The 8,575-nt window shown below is 33.8% G+C and overlaps 1 non-coding gene across 1 annotated transcript; it reads right to left on the reverse strand.

Moving 5' to 3' along the window:
- Window positions 1-8,041: 8,041 nt before the first annotated feature.
- On the reverse strand, window positions 8,042-8,238 carry LOC122030625. The gene has a single exon (XR_006125501.1). It is a non-coding gene; the product is annotated as a U2 spliceosomal RNA (small nuclear RNA).
- Window positions 8,239-8,575: the final 337 nt, after the last annotated feature.

Genomic DNA, 8,575 nt, shown 5'->3' on the forward strand with positions numbered 1-8,575 from the left:
AGATATCCGAATTGAATAATAGAATTGTATTATTCTATTAAAAATTCTTAAAATTTTATCATACATAATTAATAATTAGAAAAAATATCTAAAAAATATCATCAGCATAAAAATTGATTAATAATTAGAAAAAAAAAATCAAAAAAAGACCATTTGCATATAAATAGATTAATAATTTTATTTATACATGTAACATATTTGCTCATCTTATGACATTATTAACCGTATAAATTTAAATTTACTAGTAATTTAATTATCATTTATAGTACAGTATTACTCAATAATATTTATATTTATATTGAAAGAGTATAAAATTTATATTAACACAATAATAATAAGAATAATCATATTTAATCTTAAGAATGTTCCCTTGATTTACAAGATGACCCAATTTAAAAATCAATAAAATAGCTAATATAGTGAAAGTTATTAAATTCTTTGATTCAAACACAAATGTTGAAAATAATCTTTTAAAAACCCATTGCTTCTAGATACTATCAAGTAATAGACATTCAAAATCTTATTATTTTAGGAAAAACAAATGACATAATATTATTGATAAAAAAAAATCAAACAAATGTTTAAATAAAATCTAAGCCCTAACCCTAACTCTACAAAAGTAAAAAAAAATGAAAATAAAATCTTTTGAGCCTTCAAAAAAGTTTTATAAGATGTCGGTTAAAGATAAACCTTGTAATTATATAGACCTTTGAACAAGCTTCAATTTAATATATTATAAGTATCGTGGTTCAATCCGAGTCAAAAGTTATGACCTCTCAAAATTTATATCAATCTTACTTTGATCCCATTCTGATCCTACCGATTCTGTTCTAATCCTACCGATCTTACTACAATTCTATTGCAAAAATTGATTCTGTATGATTCGGGACCAATTTCGTATGATCCTACGATCCAATATCAAGATTGTACAAACTATTTAAGGTGCACCATCTCCAGCCAATAAATGGAGGAAAACAAATAGATGATGAGTGATAAATTTTGCAACGAAAATAAATTTGTTGCAACTTTTACAAATTTATCAATTTTCTATAAAAAATCATTTTCATCGCTGATTTACAATGAATTAATATTTTATCATCATCATAGATAGATAAGAGTCCCACGTGTGACTCCTCTAGCAGTATCCACACACACTAGATCATTAACTTGATACGATTGGTTAGGTGCTAGCTTCTTGGATCAACAAAACCTTGGAAGCACTACCGATCTCTTCCTATGGAAGAAAGCGAAGAAGAAGTTGACGTGAGAGAAATGGAAAGAAGGAATTCTTCCCATGAATCTTTATGAGGATGACTACTTATAGCCTACAAGGAATACGAAGAGTTAAGGTCTCAATTAATTCATCATTTATAATCTTCATTAATTAAGAAGATGAAGAGTTATAGCCTCCATAAATTCTTCATTTATGACCTTCATTATGATGACTTTTCAAATTCTCCATTAATCATCAATATGATGAATTTTCTTTGTATCAAATAAATTCATATTTGATTTTAATCTCGACTAGCTTCCGATATTTCAGAATTAATTAATAATCTAATTAATTCATATTCTGAAATAATCAATTGAATAAGTTTTAGTATTCACTAAAATAATCAATTATAAATAATGTTCATGTATACATGCAATGTGTGCGACCTTTTAGGTTTTATACACGAAGGCAGTGTAAGTTCATACACAGACTAAGGTAACTGTCTAGCAATAATTTTTAGTCACCTAACATGATAAAATTAATATCAGTCATAAAGTATAAACCACCATGAACCGATTACTATGTAATTCAATCTCTTCATCTAAGCCTACATCCCAATTAATTCAGTACATTATGCATCATTACCAAATTAATTATTTTATTTGATTTCCAAGATATAATAGACTCCTCTTGAATGATAAATCATTCCTCCCATGGCATGAATTTCAAATCACTAATATCTCTATCAAGCGGCTAGAATGTCAACTCCTAATCCAAGAGAGCGATGAATCCTCTATTGACTCAACACTATTCTCTCTATGTTTTGCTATACACTCAACTACCCTATTAATCATAATCTGATTAAAGACTGCTTTTAACGACGTCAAAGTAAATAACTCTACGTATAGAATAAATGAAGATCTCAAGTCAAAAGATCAGTTACACTCGTTCATAAGAGGAATGATCAATGATGCTTAGTATGTGGTCTCCTCTTAAGCGGGTCATGTCCAGTATACCTCTAAACTCAAGGCACCCCTAAGAATAACTTAGATATTCATCCCTTAGTCTATCTCAACCTAATCATACTCACCGTTGATCTAGATATCTATCCGATTAAGGACTATGTTCAGATTAATATGCTCATTAATCTGTAGGACTTTATCATTAATCATATACGTACAAAAAAGTAAATAATTAATGATAAATACTTGTCTTTATAAAATAATTATCCACAAATCACATAAAGATAACCCTTAGGATTTTTTTCTAAATCCTGCTGCTGGAATCTATTTGGAACAGAATTTTGATAAAAACCAAGAGCTCTCTGTTAGAAGCTCTGATATGGCTGACTATTTGGTTGTTGACCTGCCATTGGATTACCATACCTCAAGTTTGGATGACCTCTCCATCCAGGATTATAAGTAGAGGATAAGGGATCATATCTCTTTTGTTGATAATGAGGTCTGCCAGGAAATGTATTCACTGTGGCTGACGATTGTTCATGCATCCAAGATACATCCTCAGGTTGTAAGGCTGGACAAGTATCAGATAAATGAAGAGTACTAGAGCAAATACCACAAGCTCTCATTGCTTTAACTAATTCTGTAGAAGACTGTTGTTGTTGGTGTGATGTTAATTGCCTTGTGACTAATTCCATCTTAGACAACATCTCCTCCATTCTGCTCACCGCCCGATCCTGATCGGGAAAAACTATTTGAGCCTCATGAACCCCCCTTGCTACTACATGATTTGTACCAAATTGTTGATAATTTTCAACCATGGTTTCAATTAATTCCTTAGCTTCTATAAGAGTCTTGTTAACCAATGCACCACCACTAGCAGCATTAATCAAACTTCTATCCATATTGAACAACCCCTCATAGAAATATTGAATAAGCAACTGTTCACTTATTTGGTATTGTGGACAACTAGCACATAACCTTTTGAACCTCTCCCAATACTCATAGACTATCTCACCATTAGCTTGTTGGATTCCACTGATGCTTTTTCTGATTGCATTTGTTCTAGAGGTAGGGAAAAATTAAACATTCTTCGCATATCATTCCAACTAGTGACCGTACCTGAAGGAAGATAATATAACCAATCTTTAGCAATATCAACAAGAGAAAATGGAAAGGCCCTGAGCTTAACCACCTCCTCTGAAACTCTATGAGGTTTCATTGTGGAACAAACTGTAACGACCCGGCCCCTCGGCCCCTTGGGCGACCCAACTGGCGGCCAATTTGGCGGTCCCTTGGGCGGCCCAACTGGCGACCCCTCTGCTCACTTGGCTACCAGGATTCATAAACTCCAGTACTTATCCTGGAGGTCTAGAGTTCGAATCTTGGGGAAGGCAAAAATCCACTGGCCAGGGGTGGGAAGACCTAGTGAGTAACGGCACGACCGAGGGTCGTCGGTCGACGACATAAGGGGTCGTCAGTTGGGACGCCCAAGGGACCGCCAAATGGGTCACCAGTAGGGCCGCCCAAGGGGTCGAGGGGTCGGGTCGTTACAATATAAAGACGCCTTTTTATTGTAACGACCCGGGCCATTGGGCGGCCCAACTGGCGGCCCATTTGGCGGCCCCTTGGGCGGCTCAACTGGCGACCCCTTGTGTCGTCGACCGACGACCTTCGGCCGTGTCGTTACTCACCTGGTCTTCCCACCCCTGACCAGTAGATTTTTGCCTTTCCCAGGATTCGAACTCTAGACCTCCAGGTTAAGTACTAGAGTTTATGAATCCTGGTAGCCAAGTGAGTGGCGGCACGGCCGAGGGTCGTCGGTCGACGACACAAGGGCTCACCAGTTGGGCCACCTAAGGGACCGCCAAATGGGCCTCCAGTTGGGTCGCCCAAGGGGCAGAGGGGCCGAGTCATTACACAAACCATATGAAACTCTTCCAAATGCCTATTGGGATCTTCACTCGCAAGTCCATGAAACTTAAGAAGCAAATGAATACTCCCTGATCTAAGCTCAAACTCCACCTCCACCTCCAATTCTAGATACTGGATGCATAGAGGTTGGTTTGAACCATCAGATGATGCCAAATCCCTCAGTGTTTGATTGCTATTTTGTGCCATTCTTCTCCCAGAACTCAAAATTTCAGAACTATTATCAGAAACAAGGATGGATGACAATTCCTTTTTAGCCCTGCGGTGTGCACAAGTTCTTTGAATCTCCGAATCAAAATGATCAATTTACTGCTAGAATTCGTGGATCTTCTAGTCATAAATTGTACTTACACAACGACTGTCAAGAAACACAAACAAAGTAACAACAATGCAACAGTTTTCAGTCTAAGAGCTGCAACCAACTTAAAGGTCTCTGGTAACGCCGCCCAATTTGATAACCTACAATCGTGTCACAAGAAAATGGAATCAAATATATCTTAGAATCTACCCTTAACTAGCATAGTGAAAGGTAATCATCTCCCAAAGACCTTGCAAAAGTGTTATAACTGTTAAATCAATTCCTTATACATGCTTCTATGGGGTTTCCGTTTAGTTAAGGAAATTGAACCAAAAGCAGCATTAATCGGCGAACAAAACCAAATGAAAGAGAATAACAGGAACTCAAATCCAGATGAGCAGTGACTGGATCCAATCAAAAACAAATTCAGATCTATATTCAGAGATTCAACAAGAACTCAGTAAAAATGAAAGGAAGAAGCAGATCTAAGAATTCAGCTAACTCAGACAATGTAGATCTCAAAATTAAACGGCTATGGATCTTAAAACTATACTGGAAATAGAACATAACATAATTTAGAAATGAAATTCAATGAAGAGAAGAAATGTACTCAGGTGAGCTGGGAGTACCTCCAAGCACTCACAGATTCGTGCAAAGTAAACTAGATCTTATAGAATAACGAAGATTGATTAGATGAGCTCTGATCCGGTGGGATCAATCAGCAGTATCAGAACAAAGAATGCACAGCAGGAAGCACTCTCAAATTCTGGGCATGATCGGTGCTTTGATAATGGATGATCGCTGGCTAGAAGATGAAGAGAATGAATTGAATCCACCACTCTTTGTTCCTTTCTGCTTCATCTTCTACCTCACCTGGTCAGTTTATAACTAACTGTCAAGTGGCAAGGATTTGAAGAAATTTTTTATCCAGGGCATGTGTCCATCAAGATTTGATTTCTGTCTCCTCGTAATAAATCTGTTACTCTCATATCCTATTATAATAAATCTGTCATCCTATAATTAACTAGATACTGTATGTTGAGACCACATTGAATACTTGTCCTCCTCCGCACAGTTATTTATTGACATTACATATGTTCAAATTATACTAGATAGACGTCTATCCGTGCTGATTGAGATGCCTGATTAAAAAAAAAAATCCAAGACATTGTACAAAAATTGATCATCATTCTAAGAAATGGTACAAAACCTGACATCCACTCTTAGCAATCGTGTGACCCGTAAACAAAATGGTAAAACTGAACCACTTAGTTCATTATTTTGTTGCTCAAACCACCATTTACTTTAAAATTTAAAATAGTGTCAAAAAGTCTCATTTTTATTTGAATAAATTAACGAGGTATCTTGAACTTTCATAGCATTAAATTTAAAGATATTAACAACTAACGATCTCTATTGGACTCTCACATGGATATATATTATATAACCTTGACTTCCAACATGCAGCTTTCTATAGATATAATTTCCACGTTCAAATAATTAAAGAAACTTAGTCATCACGTGTACATATTATTTCAAGGAATAGTGTAACACTTCTTTACTCTAGTTCTTAATAGCTGAGACTGTTTCAGTTTAGTTTGAGGGAGCTGAAGCATGAGTCGAGAGTCGACAGTCGGTACTCGGTAGCATGGGATAACCCGAAGTTGGGAGTAGTCGGGAGTTGGCCAGCGAACATAGCTTGGAGTAGCTGGGAATCGACCACCGAACGTAGCCTAGAGTCGGAAGTAGCTGGAAATCGACCATCGAGCGTAGTCAGGAGTCGTCAGAAGTCGGCCATCGAGTGTAGCCAGGAGTCATCCTTGGTTGACTCGACACACCATCTCGATTCAACCCCCCTCCCCGATCCAACAACTGTAGCTCCGGGACAACTAATTTTAATTTAGACTTTAATTAAGTGGAACAATTTGCGTACATGACATTATTGGTAATATTATCTATTTCACGTAGTATTAAGAACATATACATCAATTTTTCTATAATATCCCTACAATTTCAGATAAACTATCTATTTTATTAAATTTAGATAATTATTTTTCACTACACATTATATTATCTACTTATAAATTTTCATGATCTTTATTTTTTTATTATTTTTTTATCTCTCTTCTATTTTTTTATTATTTTTCATCTCTGGCTATATAATATTTGTTTTTCATTACTCAATTCATTTTTTTTATTTTTTTTCAAATTAAATAATATTTTAATGTTTAGGGAATGAATTTAATTCCCTAATTTTAGAAATTAAAAGTAGTAGTCATAAAATATAAATTTAAGGAATAAATAAGGTAATTAATGTAAAAAAATGTATATAAAATTTAAGATAAATTTTATATTTAGTAACGGTGACATAGATATTTAAGTAAAATGGTACTAATGATTGTTTCATGTACCAAACCATTTCACTTTGGTAAAAACACAAGAAAAGAAAGTCATGTTCAACTTATACATTAAATTCAACAAGAAAAACTAGATTAAAAAATGATTATGATAAGTAATTTGAGAGAATTTGTACGACTATTCATACATAGTATGATAAAATAATCAATTCATCTATTTTAGTGGTCAATTGCAATAAAAAGTGAGTATATTCATTGTAGGTATTTTTTATTATTTATTCTTAGGTTTGTAAATAAAGATAAATTACTTTGTTTGTTTATAGTCTACCGTTAAGTTATTAGGAGTTAGAAGAATTTTTTTCTCTAGGACATGTGTCCATTTAAATTTGATCTCTCCCATTGTAAGGAATCTGTCATCCTCATATCTCTTGAAATTTGATTACGTTTCATTATAATAAATCTATTTTCCTCTAATTAACTAGAAATTATATACAGAAACCACTTTGAATTACTCGACCTCCTTTATACAATCATTTATTCACATGATATATGTTCGAATTATACTAGATTAGACGTCTATCCGTGCTGATTGAGATGTTTGATTAAAAAAAAATCAAGACATTATACAAAAATTGATCTCCATTCAAAGAAATGGTACAAAACCCGACCTCCATTCTTAGCAATCGTGTGACCGGTAAAGAAAATGGTAAAATCGAACCACTTAATTCATTATTTTGTTGCTCAAACCACCATTTACTTTAAAATTTAAGATAATGTCAAAAAGTCTCATTTTTATTTGAATAAATTAACGAGGTATCTTAAACTTTCATAGCATTAAATTTAAAGATATTAACAACTAACGATCTCTATCGTACTCTCACATGGGTATATATAATATAACCTCGACTACTCACATTCAGAGATATAATTATTTCTATAATATAATATAATATATGAATAAGTATAAATTAGTAGCATATAGATTTAATGACAGGCTAATAGTAGTATAAATACAACACTTTAAAAATATCCTAATATATAAAATTAAAGAATACATATTATTTATATAATAAAAAATAATAATAAATTTTAAAATAATTTTGAATGTAAAAATAAAAAATATTAACATAATTTAATTTTAAATTTTACTAAAATAAATTATTTAAAAGTAGAAATTCTTAATGAAATTCTCAATTAGATAATATGATAATCAAAATATAATGAAGAACTTAGCCAAAAGTTTAACTATTGAATACTATTATTTAATATTTATATCAACTTGGTAGGGTGCGCCAAGCCTATACAATAGTGCAACATATAGGCGACACATAAGAACCCCAATAGCAAGCTATTGTCATGGGCTCTCCCCAATCAAAAATTAATTTAATATCATAGTGAACCAATGGTCCACGTATCAGATATTAAACTGATAAGAACAGATACTACACTTGATCTTAGCCAAAAGGCCGAGAAAGGTATGAGTTCTTATGTTCCACAGCACTTTCTTTTATCTTCTCTTTCTTATTATACGTAGTGAAAACTTTCAATATGGGACTAAAGTTAGGCTACCATAACATCTCGAATGACTGCAGACGTCTACTTAGCTATGGCTTGATGGCCGCGAGAAACGAAGAGTCTCACATCTCGAAGAAACAAAGATGCTCTTGCTACCGCTCTACGAAATCGGGAAAGCAAGCTGCGTGATTTTTGCTTCTTAAAAAAACCAACAAAGTTAGGGTTTCTTCTTCTTTTCCCTAGCCGCGCATAGCTTGACTCTGCAACTCTCCCCATTACCTGCCTTGAAGATGGTAGTCTT

This window comes from Zingiber officinale, chromosome 10B, assembly GCF_018446385.1.
Source record: "Zingiber officinale cultivar Zhangliang chromosome 10B, Zo_v1.1, whole genome shotgun sequence".
NCBI classification, from domain to species: Eukaryota; Viridiplantae; Streptophyta; class Magnoliopsida; order Zingiberales; family Zingiberaceae; genus Zingiber; species Zingiber officinale.